Genomic DNA, 17,315 nt, shown 5'->3' on the forward strand with positions numbered 1-17,315 from the left:
AACTGTTGTATTTTTAGTAGAGATGAGGTTTCACCATGTTGGCCAGGCTGGTCTTGAACCCCTGGCCTCAGGTGATCCTCCTGCCTTGGCCTCCTAAAGTGCTGGGATTATCGGCGTGAGCCACTGTGCCCAGCCTTATGACATGCTGATTTTTGACAAAAGCGTCAAAACAATTCGATAGAGAAAGATATCCTTTTAAACAAATGGTGCTGGAGTGATTAGACATCCATGGGCAAAAACATGAACCATGGCCGGGTGCAGTAGCTCAAACCTGTAATCCCAGCACTTTGGGAGGCCAGATCACCTGAGGTCAGGAGTTCGAGACTAGCCAACATGGTGAAACCCCGTCTCTACTTAAAATACAAAAATTAGCCAGGTCTGGTGGCAGGCACCTGTAATCCCAGTTACTTGGGAGGCTGAGGCAGGAGAATTGCTTGAACCCAGGAGGCAGAGGTTGCAGTGAGCTACGATTGTGCCATTGCACTCCAGCCTGGGGGACAAGAATGTGACTTTGTCTAAAAAACCAAACCAAACAAAACAAAAAACAAGCATGAACCGCAACCTCAAAATAAACTCTAATAGATCACACATTTAAGTGTAAAATGTAAAACTAAAAGAACTTTAAGAAAAATATTTACGTAAAAACTTTCAAGACATTTGGACTTAGACTTGATGCCAAAAAGATTATCCATAACGAAAAAGTTGATAAATTGCACCTCATCAAAATTAAAATCTTTTGTTCTGTGAAAGACCATTAAAGGGTTGAAAAGATGAGCTACAGATAGGGAGAAAATCACATATACAATGGAAAACTATTATCTAGAATATATACAGAATTTTCAAATCTCAACAATAAAAAAGTCTCAAACAATCAAATGGGAAAATGAGCAAAATACATAAACAGACATTTGGCTGAAGAGGATTTATAGGTTGCAAACAAACACATGAAAAGATGTTCAACATCATTAACTATTAGGGAAGTGCAAATGAAAACCATAATGAGATATCACTATGCACCTATCAGAATGTCTAAAATACAAAATAGTGATAACACCAAATGCTGAGTAGGATGTACAGAAACCATACATTGCTGGTGGGAACGTAAAATAGTACGGCCACTTGAGGATAGCTTGGCAATTTCTTACAAAAGTAAACATGCACTTACCGTATGAACCAGTAATGGCACTTCTGGGCATTTATTTCAAAGGAATGAAAACTTATGTTCACATAAAATCTGTACATGAACACTCATAGTAGCATTATGCTTAATGAAGATTTAAAATAACCAAGATGTCTTTCAATGGGTAAATGGTTAAACTGTGATACATCTATATCATGAGATGTTATTCAGCAATGAAAAAAGAATGAACTATGAATACACACAACCACTTGGAGGGATCTTTAGGGAATTATGCTGAGTGAAAAAAAATCCAATTTCAAAGCTTACATACTGTATGATTCTATTTATTTGATATTACTGAGATGGCAAAATTATAGAAATGGAGAACAGATTAGTGATTGCCAGAGGTTAGGGGTGGAAAAAGGAGGTGGGGTGACTGTGCCTGTAAAAGGGTAGCACAGGGATCTTTGTTCTGTATCTTCACTGTGTTCGTGACATGAATCTATATGTGACAAAACTTCATAGAACAAAATATACCCACAGGCACACTCACACAAATGAGTGCAAGGGTGTTTGTTTGTTTGTTTTTAAATTACTGAGACTCTGTGAAGAAGTTTTAGGAATCCCTTAAATTTTTAGTTTTGCTTATATACTCTTTCACATATACACATAGAAATAATATATAATCTATCTCTAAATAATATAAAAGAACTATTTCTTTTTTTCTTTTTCTTTTCTTTTCTTTTTTTTTTTTTTTGAGACTGAGTCTCGCTCTGTCGCCCAGGCTGGAGTGCAGTGGCGCGATCTCGGCTCACTGCAAGCTCCACTTCCTGGGTTCACGCCGTTCTCCTGCCTCAGCCTCCCTAGTAGCTGGGACTACAGGCGCCCTCCACTACGCCCAGCTTTTTTTTTTTTGTATTTTAAGTAGAGACGGGGTTTCACCACGTTAGTCAGGATGGTCTCGATCTCCTGACCTCATGATCCACCTGCCTTGGCCTCCCAAAGTCCTGGGATTACAGGCCTTGAGCCACCGTGCCCGGCCCAGAGCTATTTCAATAAATACAAAATAAAAATTCTAAGTGATAAGAGAAAAAAAGGAACCAGGAAAGTATCACTAAAATGCCAACGATTTGTCGTTTCATCATATTTAAAATTGATGAAATTTAATTAAAATTAATTTAAAATAAAAGTTTCTGACATCTAGTACGGATAATGACATGGGCAAGTGGGAGCTTTCCACACTATTGGCATAATTTGGTTTGACCACTTTGGAGTACATACAGTCCTTGAGGTGCAGAATGTACCCCAGAAAACCTTGAAGTAGGTACCCTAGAGCAATTTTTACAAATATGCACAAGTAATTGCTTATAAGATTGCTCTGATCAGCACTGTTTTGAGTAGCAAAAATTTCAAACAATGTAAATATTCATCAGTTGGAAATGGTTTAATTGTGGTGTGTTCAAAAAATGAAAAATAATTAAAACTTAAAATGAATGATGAGCTAAAAAATGTTGAGTAAAAAAGTAAATTATTGAAAGATACAGGAAATATTATGCTGTTTATGAAAAGTGTATAAAATACCCAAAATATCATATATTACTCATTAAACAAATTTGCATAATATAAACACAAAACATTTTTTATATAATATAAAGATAAAAATCTTGCAAAAAATGTGCTCTAAATTCATGACAGTGGTTGTCTCTAGGATGGAAGGAAAGAGAATCAGACTGGGAAGGGATACAAGGGATATCTCAACTCTTTAATGTTTGAATTCTTTCAAGAATAAAGGAAGATATCTGAAACAAATGTGATTGACAGCATTTCTTAAGAAGTTACAATACTCCAGGCACAGATTCAAGTCTTGGATTCAGTCACTTAATATTCATAACAATACACTATCCCTTTTTGCAGGAGAGGAAGGTAAGGCACCAAGAGGCTAGGTAACTTATCCAAGGTCTCACAGTGGGTAGAACCTGGATGTGTGGTGTTTGTGGGTGGACTGCCTGGCTTGTATCTGAGCCTTGTGAGGAGCATTTCAACAGGCCAACTTTGTGACCCCTGAGGGTGCTTTCCCTCCCCTCTAGTGCTGATCACCAACCTATTCCTGAAGCACTGATTTGAGGATGGGCAGTGGCTGGTGTTTCTCATGCCTGGTATGTGATGCATCTGAAGACGGGCTAGCTAACTGTTGGCATAGAGGCCGAATGCAGGGTGGCTGTGTTGGGATAGATAAGCCTTCCTACAATTTGTCATCTAACAGGATGCCCAGAAGAACCAAGGGATCTCAGCAGAAAAAAATCTGTAGGGGACTACCTCAGGGCTTCTCAGGGCTGTGGATGGAAGTAGGGGGAGGGGACAGATGAGCTAGAGGACAGCATCTTACTCCAAAGGAAGAAACTACAGGTGGGAGAGCTCCAGGAATGAGAGCTTGAGGTAAACCCATAAAATCTCCCACAGAGTCATATTTAAACATTGGTGAGGCTCAGAGAGCCGGAGGTCAACTCACAACAGTGACAGCTGGAAAGAATTTTCCAGTTCCCTTTCCTTTCTAACACCCAAACCTCATAAGGGTCAGAGACAGCAGCTAGAAGATGGAGAAGGCAAGTGAGAGGAAACAAGCAACACCCCTTTCCAGGAACTGGAACTTTGAATGAGGTTGAAAGCTTGGTTATTACATAGGACTGGCATTCTAAGTACCAAATTGGGACTTTATTTTGTGACCAAAAGTGATCAGTGGACTTCTTGTTACATAAACGTAATCAGAAGAGGCAAGGGACAATCAAGATTCAATTCAGAAGTGTTACAACTTCCATTCTGAATGAAATTTAAGGGGGCAATGAGTGACAAAAATGAAGTTGCATCGTTGAATACAGAAGTAAGAGGCAAGCAATGTGCCAGGGAGCAAAATTTAAGGAGACACCAACTCTCAGGCTCATGCAACTGCAGGATCAGCACTTGAGAGTGAGTGCCTCCTTCAATCCTGCGTCCAGGGCACCATGCTTGCCTCACTCTGGTCCCCACCTTGACGGGCAGTACTAGAGGAGAAAGCACAATCCCTGCAGGTGGTAAGGGGAAGCCTAGACCTGAGGTACGGATTTGAGGATGTCAAAATTACTGGATGGGAGTTTCTTGAATGGGGGCTCTGCTTCAGGAACATTGCTTCACAGTGCTGAGGGCAATCCATGATGACTGTGGGCACTCAGGGAGGGGAAGGGTTGTTGCTAGATCTAATTGGAAAGCAGCTTTTCTGGTCCAAGATGACTACGGATGCTCAGATGACATACTGCTGAACATCTGCTCTGAAGGCCTCCATCTGTGATACCTTCAGAATCTACTCTACTGTATAATGTTCATGCAGAAGCCATGTTCTTCCCGTGCTGCCTCCATCAATGACTAAAGAGAGTGGGGGTTCTAGAACTAGGCCATTCTTGCCCATTGAAGACCCCTCTGCTGGCCACTCTTTATTCTAAGACTCCTCACCAGCCTGTTAGAGACCTTTCCACTGCTGGCTGCACTGCAGACCGAGGCTTTTCCAATCTAATCCTACTTCCTTCCTTCTCTCCTTTTATAGACATCAGACCTGCATCACATCGGAGGTTTTTCCTGCTGATTCCTGCTCCCCTCCCTTTTATTCTTTATAAATGTCCCCCTCCATGAATCTCTTGCAATATAATTCTGACTTGAGAGACTGGCTCTTGGAGGACCAAGATTGACACAGAGGTGCTCTTCCCACCATGGCAACACATTGCGGGAGCAGTTCATCTTAGTCCTATAGACTCCGTATGGAAGAGATTCAGGGAGGGATTTTGAGAACTATAGGAAGTGTTCAAGCTGGCAGGATAAATATATCTGAAATGTGCTCCATCATCCTCAAGGCGATCCCTATTTAGAAAGACTGTAGAGCTTAGTAAGATACCGTAGAGGCTCTGCCCAAAACAGGGACAGTGAGTGGGGTAGGTGGACCTCATGGTCCATACATATGATGCCACTGGAGTGAAGCCACCAGTTGGAGCCCTTATTTCTCCATGCTTAGGAGAGAGCCTTGGCTGCCCCCTGACTTCTTTTATGAAGTGAACAACAAGGGGAAGCCAAAGAGTTTCTCCCACAGTCTTCTGTTGCTCTGAGCAGCAATAGCTAAGCTGCTTATAAACAGTAAGCCACAGCAACTTAGCCTGATGTTGTGTGCCAGGAAAAGGAACCGTGACAGCTTCTGGGTACAGTCCCAGTTTGGAAAGTCTTGTTGCAAACTGTGACTTCCAAAGTAGTTCAGTACAATAAACTCATGGAAAAAGGGGCCATAGGTGGTTATAGACTTGTTGGGAGTCTTGTCGGTTTACAAGAGGCAGTGAGAAGCTAGAACTTGGGCTTATAATTAACCTTTTCTTTCTCACAGAACAGTTGAGAAGGGAGGTGAGGATCTACTTGGTCCCAAAGCAGTTACCATCGAAATCAAAGCTTTCAATAGTGCTTTGAGAAGGTGTAGAGAGGAGTTTCACCCGCCTCCTTGGTCAGAAGCAGATGGGCGATGGGTGATAGGTGGGGAGCTGGAGATGACAATGGTCAGAAGCAGATGGGTGATGGGTGATGGGTGATGGGTGATGGGTGATGGGTGGGGAGCTGGAGATGACATTGTTATTTCTGGGTAGGACCCTTCAACACCTCACATAAGCTAGAGGAAGTGATTTCCTTTCTCCAGGAGCCATCTGTAGCAAGCCTGGAGATGGGCGCAATGGCATGTGGATGGCATGGGAGAGTGACTTCCCAATTCTGAGCAGCAGGATGTCTGAGGGTTTGTGTTAATTTGTGCTTTCCCCCAAACAGGAGCTGAGACAAGAATCTGGGGACAGATAGTTTATTTGGGTGGCTATTCCAGGAAGTAAAAGTAAAGGAGCAGGGAGAGTTAGCCATGAAGGAAGAAATTCCAAGAAAAGCTGGTTAATGCCCTGGGTAAGAGGGCAGGGCAGGGACTAAGGCGAGTTGAGAAAGTGGCCTGGGGTGCAGAAGTTAAGGAGGCACTCACTCTCAGGTTCATGAAAACCTAGCCCTACACTAGAGCCTAGGCTTGCTGTGGATTCTCTGAGGAGTTTGGCTCAGAACTGTCTCTCCAAGGAGATTAGGATATTTATCTTCTAACTCTTGTCCTCCATGGGTAGAGGGTCAGCCTCAAGAGTGTCAACATCCCCATGTACTCGCCTCTCCACCCTCGTGCATCTGGGCTGCATGTGCCTGGAAAATAGCAGTGGAGAAAAGCCCAATGACTTTGGAGAAGGCCCCGAGGCAGAAGAGCTGCAGAGTTGCATCCCAAGTCAGATGAGGCAAGGGATGTGGCACAGAGCCCCAGTAGTGTATGCTACAGGGTTGACATGGTGGAATTTGAGCACAGCCTCCCACAGTGGGCTCTAGAGGAGCTGCCCTCTATTTTGATGACCCAAGTGCTGGGCATGTTCAAGGAGGACCCTGCAATGTGGTGAGATGCTCCTTTGTGTGTGAGCACAGTGTCCCACCCAACATCCCTCTACTCAATGCGGCAGGGACAGCAGCATTGCCCCTGGGGAGGGGCACAGTGTGGCAGGATGGACTCTCTAATTTCCCCCCCTTTTGTCTTTCTGCTTCTTTCTTCTGGGCAGGAGTGGAAGGCATCTCTTAGCATGAGAACGTTTCGAAGTTATGCCAACGTCAATAAATGGTTGGCCTGTAGGTGCTCCTCCCTAAAGAAAACAGGGTAGGGGTCAATGGGACTTAGCGACTTAACATAAAATGGGAGGGCAAAACGGGGCTATGGCTGGCTGCAAGGCAACCCTAAGTGGGCAGCAAAGAAGCGCCAGCATCATCCTCTGCTTCAGAGCAGTTTAGGGTCAGCTAGAAGCAAACTTGGTCATGGGTGGAGTGGGCATGACTTTTCAGTCACTGTGGGTCGGGGCCAGAATGATGGGAGTTACAGCACTGGACTGAGGTGAAGGTTTTGAGGCTCAATACATTTCTAGGCAGTAAATTTAATATTTCAAAGAGTTTGGGGGAAGTAATCACATTGTTCTAGAGAGAAGGCAAGACCCTGAGTTAGAGGAGTAAAAATAACGGATGGTGAGAGGTAGAGATTTGACGTAGAGACCCCAGGACTTAGCTGACAGAGTGTGTGGAAAGGCAGCAAGCATGGCTAGCTCTGAGTGTCCAAACTGGGTGGATTGGGAGGTGAGTGGTATCTTGAAAAGGGCAGGGGGCACTGGAGACTTGTTATGAGAAAAGAGGTGTGAGTTGGAGTGATCTGAGAACATTCAGGTGGACATGACCAGGAGGTGCTGGAGCCAGTTGAGGAGGGGTGACTTTGAACTCTAGGGAGCACTCACATTTTTCTTCTTTAGAGACAGTGCCTCACTCTGACACCCAGGCTGGAGTGCAGTGGTGCAATCATAGCTCTACTTCATTAGGAGGAAGCTCTGGGAGTTAAGCACTCCCTTGCACATTCCATATCTGCTGTATCCTCAAACTCCTGGGCTCTAGTGATCCTCTCACGTTAGCCTCCCAAAGTGTTGGAACTATAGGTGCAAACCACCACACCCAGCTAATTAAAAAAATTTTCTGTAGAGATGGGCATCTTGCTATATTGTCCAGGCTGTTCTTGAGCTCCTGGTGATCCTCCTGCCTTGGCCTACCCAAAGTGCTAGGATTATAAGCATGAGCCACTACACCTGGCCAGCACTGATATTTAAAGATGGCCAGAGGAAGAGGTGTTCAAAGAGGGAGAGGGAAAGAAAGTGAAAGAAAGAGAATGTTTTCAGAGGAGGGAGTGTTGTAGGAAAGACTCAAGCCCTTTTTCCTCTTAAGGGCCCGGTGTTTTGGAGGCTCTGCCATTCTACTTCATTAGGAGGAAGCTCTGGAAGTTAAGCACTCCCTTGCATGTTCCTTATCTGCTGCAGAATTTCACAATGGTCTCGCCATAACAACCCCTCCCAAAGCTGTTTTTTCTCTTTCAAACCTTGCAAAGCATTTTCATCCCCATTGAACTTCTTTGCTGGGTTTGGTAGGGCAGTAATCTTCCCTCTAGTTGTGTAGATGAGAAAATTTGCTCAAGGAATTTGTGACATGAGCAACAGAAGGCCTGGAATCAAACTGGGACCATCTGCCCTCTCACGCAGAGCTCTGTCTGGAGCGCCATACCGCTTAGCAGATGAGTTTGAATGCATCTGCGTGGATCATTTCCAGATATCTTCGGCCTCCAAGTGTTTCTGAGGCTCCTTGTTCTAGCTTCAAGAAACAATTATTCAACAAGTACGTACACACACACACACACACACACACATCTTTATATTGCCTTATAATGCAATTAAATCTGTAAGCTGGAAGTAGGAACAGCTACATTTCTAACAATCAATTAACTCAGTTCTGGTAAGGAAAAAAAATGAGTCTTCCTCATGTACCCCCCTTCAGAATTTATCTTTGTGTGGTGTGCATATGGACCAGGTTTTGTTGTTGGTTCTGTTGTCAGAACTGGTATTTAAAGGGTCAGCAGTAGACAGGAATTTCCTTGGTGTATATTTGATGCCCCCAGCAGATCCTGCCTTTTTCTACCTGAACTCAGGTGAATGATGATTTATCTGGGTCTCCTCAGGAGGACACATTTCAAACATATTTCCATTTCAAGGAGTCTTTGAATGACTTTCTGGAGCCAGAGTTCACTGCCAATGTTTGGGGCCTAGGGAGCATTTATCCAGACGAAAAGTACTTGGCCATCTCCCCTTAGATGAAGATGGGAAAGGGGAGCCTAGTCCGTGTCCTTGGCATCCTATCTGAGCAGGCTTAGTGGCTTTTAGTTAGTTTGGTTGAGAGACTCAAAAGTCCCTAAATCAGGTCAGCACTGGACACAACCTCCTACCTAATCTCCCTGCACCTAAGCTCAGCTTTTATGTAATTTGTAATTGTGGCCAGACGGGTCTTTACAAAACATGAATACAGCCTGTAACTTGTAATACTCATGGGGAATTTTTGCACACCAGCCTCCTTCGTCCTTTCGGTAACAGTACCTTCACGTTTTTATTGGGGGGGGAGGGGTTGGAGAGAGGAGGTAATTGCATGTGGTCTTGTTGGAACTATCAGTCTAAACGCCCCTGTCTTCCTCCACTGGAGCTGGGCCGATCAGGTGCTCTCTAGCTGAAATTTGAATCCTAACTGGGAGATTCACAAGGGAAAAAAACTGAAACTCCTTGGTCTTGGCCTCTGAAGAGACTTTTTATCAGTGCCTACTGCCCAGAAACTTACCTAGCCTGGGATGCCATCCTCCCTGGTTCTTCAGCATTTTCTTTCATTCTTTGAGCTTCCCATAGCCTTCTAGTAGATTCTTTCTATGCTTGCAACTGAATAATTCTGATGCAGAAATTGATACCTGGAAATGACTGTTACTGTTAACAGATTCTAAAATGTGTCATTGGCCAAACTGAGGTTTGAACGTAGAGCACTGAGACTTTCCTGTCCCCAGATCCAAATCTGGAAATCTCTATTATACCATTAGCTGTAGCCTGTTGTATCTGGAGACTCAGGCCACCTGCCTCTTGCAGTAGGAGTTTTAGGGCCTTGATGGAAAAATTCTAGGATCTGGAAGGGTGTGGGCTACTTTCTGTAGCCTTAGCAAAGTCATACAAATAAAGACAAACTTACTTTGCCTAAGTTGGCCCATATTAAAGCAGAAGGGGAAGCCTTTTCTCTTTATGGCAAGAACCCTAGATCTTATAGGCTTATGCATTGAAAAGTAGAGAAAACAAATTTCTGTTCCAGGCTAATAATGGTGGAGAGAAGGCAGTGGGGTTGGAAATGGTAGTGTGCCAGAGCCGGCTCATATTGGCTCAAGTTGACTCTGGACATCTCTTCCCAATTCTATCTTCAGGGTGGTCACATTAGTAGTTTCACATGGGCCATGGTGGAAGTGTTTACGCTAGACAAGGCAGAAAATGCTATGTATCAGTTTTTTTCTTCTCCTAAAGAGCTAATTTTTTAAACACTAGCACACCACTGGTTGGATACATTGAGATGGGGTAAGAATAGGAGCTGGGAGAAGCCTGACACCTCCTCCCCTCTCCTGCACTCTCTGTAAGGCAAGGGAGACTTTACCCCAATTTAAAGAGCTGTCCAGTGGGATACAGACTGGGGTAATGGGGAAGTAAACTGTGCCCCCAAACCCAAGCCTATGTTTTTTCAGCAGTATCTTTATATAGTGGCTGGCTAAAACCATGATGAAGGCTACTCAGCTGAGAGCTGGAGGGAGAGAGGGCAAGAGGTCTATTGTTAAAAGACAGTAACACACAGGTCTAAGTCTAGATTGAAGGGGCATAACCCACTAGATCTCACAAGTTGGTAAAATATAACAGAAAAAATCTCTTATATTTTGAGACTAGGGTTTTGAGTGAGTTGCATTGCCAGAGAAACTTCAGTCCAGATAAGAAATGGCCTGTGATTGCTCAAACCTGAAGGCAATTTCTAGGGCCCATTGGTGCCAACATAAAGTGCAATAAGCTGCCTATTCCCAAGAGAGAATCTCTTCCCAGTGCTCTTGTCTCATGAGGAAGTAGGACAGTGGATGAGGAATTCTTCCAGTGATCAAGACCAAGAAAACTCTCCACTCTCAGGTCAAGGAGTACATGCTTCAGGGTACACTGTGGATTGGTACTTTGGGATGTGGTTTCTCTTTTTCTAAATAGTGCTTTCTAAATGGAAGCTAACATGTTTATCCTATACTATCGATCACATGGTTAGCATTTGGGTACTGGGCCATGAGGAGCTACCTCTAAACTGATCAGGAAGAAAGCATTTCACTCATTTGACAAATATCTTTGAATTTACTTTGATACTGTTCTGGTGGCTAGGAATACATCAATGAGTAAAGTAGAGTCTTTGCCGCCACAGAGCTTACATTCTAGTGGAGAAGACAGGCCATAGCCAAGTTCATGTATGAGACAGAGGGTGTTAAGTGCTATGGATGTGGCTCGTGATTAGATAGGCTGGTGGGAGAAGAACTGAAGAAAGCGCAGGGCTGAGTGTTATGGTTATACTGACTGAGGGAAAGCAAGTTCCATGGACTTGACATTGAGGCAAGAGCATGCCTGGTGTGTTTAAGGAACAGCAAGGAGGACAGCAGGGCCGAAGCACAGGGAGTGAGTGGAGGGGAGATGAGGTCAGGGAGGAGTGAGGGCCCGATGATGTGAAACGGTTGTAATGACATCTACTCAGAGCACCCTGGAGCATGGGTGGATTTGAGCTCTGGTTGTGGTTTGAGAATTGACTGTTGAGGGTAAGAGTAGAAATTGAAATAAAACTTGTGAAAAATGATGGCTACTTGGATAAAGTTGTAAGTTAAGGTGGTAAGAAATGGTCAAATCGGCCAGGCGCGATGGCTCACGCCTGTAATCCCAGCACTTTGGGAGGCCGAGGCGCGTGGATCATGAGGTCAGGAGATCAAGACCATCCTGGCTAACATGGTGAAACCCCATCTGTACTAAAAATACAAAAAAAAAAAAAAAAAAAAATTAGCCAGGCATGGTGGCAGGCGCCTGTAGTCCCAGCTACTTGGGAAGCTGAGGCAGGAGAATGGCGTGAACCTGGGAGGTGGAGCTTACAGTGAGCTGAGATTGCGCCACTGCACTCCAGCCTGGGTGACAGAGCAAGACTCCGTCTCAAAAAAAAAGAAAGAAAAAAAGAAATGGTCAAATCCTGGACACAGAACCTGCTGGAATTTTGAAAGCAGAGTTGACAGTAGTTGCTGATATCTATTATTGAAACATGCTTGACTTGAAGCTGAATGCAATAATTGGACAAGGCTTGGGAGTGTATGGTTTTATGTGAGAAAGTTACATCATGTTAGGAAGTTATTCTTGTTATTGCATGTCTGGAAAGAAGGAAGTTTGCCGACACTGGGCAGCCATGAGGTGGAACGTCGTGAGCAGCTGTTGTTCATCATCTATTCCTTCTTATTATGGCCACAGAGCTCCTCTATATGGGAACTACTCTCCACCCAGCTTCTGATTCTGACTGAGCACATGATCCAGGAATGGCCCGCAGGCTGCATGTTCTGGACACAATGTTTGCTTAGGAAAAGGGCTGTAATACAATCAGGGCCAATGCCATGCCTTCCTGGATTTTTGCTGGAATCACTGGGTAGGAGTTGAGCTTCCCCTCTGCGATCACAGATATGCAATTTGCAGGTGATCTTGGCTACCCCATGGAAAGAGTCTGCCTGATAATGGAGCCAACACAGAAGAAACCAGAGTCAAGAGGGAGAGATGATATCCTGATGGCATTGTGTGAGCTCCTGAATCCAGCTAAGCCCAGATTCAGCTGCATCTCAGCGTTTTCTGTTTAGATGAAAATGTCTTCTTTTCTTTCTCCTTTTTCCCGGGAACTAATCTAGGTGGGATTTCTATCACTTGCAACATGGGATAATATCTGGTCAGTATACAGAGGTATAATGAGATATTTCTATATTGACTCGGAAATAGCGGCTGCCTCAAGTCTTCCAAGGGCTCCCTACCCCGCCAGCTATCCTGATCCCTTCTTTGGGACCTCTCTCTCTGGACCTCCCCACAATCCAACAATGAAAGGGTTAATAACTGACACAGCAGGGGGCCTGCTTCAACAATATGGTCAGTTCCTGCTAATTGGTTAGTGCCAGGCAGATTGTGAAAAGTTTTAATGTCATCCATAGTACCATCCGAAATAATTCAGGGGATACAAAACTTTGTGCCCGTTGTGAGCATATTCTCCTCACTCTCACACTCCTTGATATGCTTGTATTACAATAGCTTGGTTACCTTTCCTCAAACTCTTCATCCACATGCACATCTTCAGTGTCTTTTGCAGTTTTTATTCCTTTTTCCAAGAATTTTATTTTTTATTACCCACTATTGGACTCCTACGCCACCTTTTACAACTCAGCTTTGATAATTCAAGTCCAAGACTTAAAATGTCACCACTGAGAGTAGCAAATAGTAACTACTTCTGTGAAAAGGTAGGAGTATCAAAGCTGAACCATTTAAAATTTCTCTTTTCTTCTTAAAATCATGGGATAGAGCATACACAGAAAATGCATGAGACAAATACATTTAGCTTAATGCATAGACATAAAGATAATACTCGTTAAGAGATTCATGTAGGTGAGTAATTTTTTTTTTTTTTTTTTTTTGAGACAGAGTCTCTGTCACCAGGCGGGAGTGCAGTGGCGCAATCTCGGCTCACTGCAACCTCTGCCTCCTGAGGTTAAGTGATTCTCCTGCCTCAGCCTTCTGAGTAGCTGGGACTACAAGCACGTGCCACCATGCCCAGCCAATTTTTGTATTTTTTAGTAAAGACAGGATTTCACCATGTTGGTCAGGATGGTCTCAATCTTCTGACCTCATGATCCACCCGCCTCGGCCTCCCAAAGTGTTGGGATTACAGGCGTGAGCCACTGTGCCCGGCCTACATGAGTAATTAGAACATTGCCAATCTGTCACAAGCACTATCGTCCATCTACCAGTAACCTTGACTTTTGTGGTCACCAGCCCTTGCTTTTCTTTATACGTTCCTAAACGATATAGTTTAATGTTGCCTGTTTTTGGCACTCATACAATCATAGAGTAGATATAGTTTTGTGTCTGGCTTCTTTCATTTAATAAGGTTCCTTTTCAGACTTGTTTGAGGCTGTATATCATCCATTTTCATTACTACATAAAATTACATTTAAAAATACCACAATTTATTAAATTATCCTACTATTGAAGGACATTGGGTTGTTTCTAATTTGGGTCCATCACGAACAATATTGATAAGAAATCGTCTTGTAAATATCTCCTGGAATATGCATGCATGGATTTCTCTAGATTTCATACCCAAGAATGAAAAACCTGAGTCATGGGTAAATTTAAGCGGTTTTCTGACCTAGAACTAGAAATACCATTTGGCCCAGTGATCCCATTGCTGGGTATATACCCAAAGGATTATAAACCATGCTACTATAAAGACACATGCACACATATGTCTGTTACAGCACTATTCACAATAGCAAAGATTTGGAACCAACCCAAATGTCCATCAATGATAGACTAGATTAAGAAAATGGACCATGGAATGCTACGCAGCCATAAAAAAAGATGAGTTCATGTCCTTTGCAGGGACATGGATGAAGCTGGAAGCCATCATTCTAAGCAAACTATAACAAGGACAGAAAACCAAACACCGCATGTTCTCACTCACAGGTGGGAGTTGAACAACGAGAACACATGGACACACTGCAGGGAACATCACACACTGGGGCCTGCCGGGGGTGGGGAGATGGGGGAGGGATAGCATTAGGAGAAATACCTAATGTAGATGACGGGTTGATGGGTGCAGCAAACCAATATGGCACATGTGTACCTATGTAACAAACCTGCACATTGTGACATGTACCCTAGAACTTAAAGTGTAATTTTAAAAAAAGAAAAAAACAAAAGAATTGTCTTCTTAATGTATTTGTAAGCCTTCAGCCTGTCTTCAACTCCAGACTGAAGCTCTATCTTATTTTGCATCCCTAGCACTTAGAGAAGTGACTTCACTTTTGTCTTAGGCAAATGCTCCAGCACACCAGGGCTCTGCCTATACCTACTATTCTGTGTTAACTGGATGTTCTGAATTTGCCATCTGTGTCTACGTGTTATGCAGTTTAATGGTATAAAAACTTAGGGTGGTGTTTATGGTGGAGGCATATTTTTGAGAACTTGCAGGTTTCAGATATTTGTATAGCTAGCATCATTGTCCTGTCTCTTATCTCCCTTCAGCGCTAAGGTATCCTCACATATTCTGGTCCAGAGAGATTCTAGTATTATCTCTTGTGGGTGGGGTTCAGAAGGTAGCTCTGGCTCTCAGGTTGGCTCGCATAGAAATCTAGTTCCTACCTTGCAGTTGTACCACCAGGTGAACTTGGAAACTGGATCTAGCGAAATTTTCAAAAGATAATCTTGCATTTGGATACATTTCCAAAAACTCCGTGTCATGCAAGATGTATATATTGCATCCCTTTTCCAATGGTTCCCATTACAATTTGGGAAATGCATTTGTGTAGAAAAAATGAGAAATGTATTAGTTTCCCTGGGATGCTGTAACAAATTACCAGAAACTAGGTAGATCACAATAATAGAAATTTATTCTCTTACATTTCTGAGGCTAGATGTCTAAAATCAAGGAATTGGCAGGGCCGTGTTCCCTCTGAAGCCTGCAAGGGAGAACCCTTGCCTTCCGTGCCTCCTTCTAGCTTCAGCAATCCTTGCCACTCCTTGGCCTGCAGATGTATCTCTCAGATTTCTTCCTGTGTCTTCATACAGCTGTCTTTTCTCTGTGTGTGTTTTTTCTGCATCTTCCCATGGTATTCTCCTCTCTGTGTGTCTCCGTTCAAATTTCCCTCATATTTTAATGACACCAGTCATTGGATTGGGGCTCACCTTCATCTGAATTTGTTTATGTCTGCAAAGACCTTAATGTCAAATAAGGTCACAATCACAGGTACTATGGATTAGGATTTCAACATACCCTTTTAGGGAACATTATTCAACCCGAAGCATAATTCAACATAAAGTTGAATTATGTTCCTATGTTTAGGGAACATAATTCAACTCAAAGTAAGAATACTTCTGAGAATAGTATCGTCTACTTTAACAGAATCAGTCTGATGGTTGGGCACACTTAATTCTTTCACATATCATTGTAAAAATAAACCTGTGCCCAAACTCTCTGTCCACTTAGCTGTCTTATAAACACTTGGGCTAGTAAATCCACATGGGATTTAGATGTTGAAGAAGCTGCACAGTCAGTCTCTGTGCTCCCTGGTTCAGTGTTACAAGAAAAGAAGAGCTATTTGGTTGAACTCATCTTTTAGAATAAATTAGGCATTCAGAGAATAGCTGATTTGTGATGAGATGCCTTGGGCCCTCTGCTATCCCATCATCATCTTATTAACCTGCATCTGTGGATGCTGCCAACTCCCAATAAGCACCTTGAAAGCCTCTTTGACTTCTGATGGGCTAATAATGACAGAGAAGGCACAGCAAGGCCTCAGCAAATCTGTATCCTTGAGGCATGTGATATGTATCAGCCACTGTGCTTTGTAATTATGCAAATGGAAAATCTTACGAAATGATCAAATATATATCCAATGAATTGGCCTGAACTTTGTGATTGTGGCTGGGAATGGCCCAAGAGTTAATGAAGATCATGATTGTCATTACAATCCCTATGTCTTCTGTTGTCATAGGGAGTCTGCTTTGCTTCATCTCAAAATCTGCAACGCGCCTTTGGCCTAAATAAACTCCTCTGACAATTCTCACTCCATTCAGTTCATACAATTAATCTTTTGGGGGCTTAACTCCTATTTTATCTCTTGTTCTTGGAGCAGTGCCCATCATATACTAGGTAATTAATAATATTTGCAGGATGAATGAAAGAAACTACTGGCCATACCTTTTATATACTGGATCATCATTCTCATGATTATACTTTTTCTTCTGATTATACTAACTATGGAGTCCTGGCCGCCGGGTAATGTAAAAACTCTCCTCCTTAATGTCTGATTATGAGATGTGAACAGACTCTGGAATGTATTCAGAAGCTGCAGCCATTTCAGCCTCAGAGAAGAGTGTTTTTCCCATATAAATGGGGCAGGCACCATTGAGTTCTACAACATGAGACGTGAAGGCTATAGACAGCATTCATTTTCTTCCCTTCCCACCAATTTTACAAGTGAGGAAATTGAAGTTAAGAGGGGAAAGTCTTTAGCCCTGGTCAGCCAGGCAATCAGTGGAAAAGTTAGGATTCCAACTGGCATTTCCAGATCCCAGGACAGCGCTCTTTCCTGCTCCACCCAGCCTCAATCTCAAACTGAAAAATATCAAGATCCCAGAAAGTGAGGGGTAAGTGACTCATGATACATGTCAGTATCACAGAAATAAAAGAAAAATAAAATGATGCTTTAAGATATAACACTGGTGTGGACATACCTTTAAAAATAATAATTTTAATGGAGATCGCAAAGGTTTTTCAAGACATGGGCCACAGGTGTTACCCTGGGTCAGAGCAGTTGTCCAACAGCTCTCACATGCAGTCATGCAAAATCCTAAATAACATTGCCAATCTCTATGTGGTGCTTCACAGAGGACTACCTTGCACCTTAAGTAACGTTCTTGTTCTATATCTTTGGAAGTTC

The sequence above is a fragment of the Macaca nemestrina genome, chromosome 2, assembly GCF_043159975.1.
Source record: "Macaca nemestrina isolate mMacNem1 chromosome 2, mMacNem.hap1, whole genome shotgun sequence".
Lineage (NCBI taxonomy): Eukaryota > Metazoa > Chordata > Mammalia > Primates > Cercopithecidae > Macaca > Macaca nemestrina.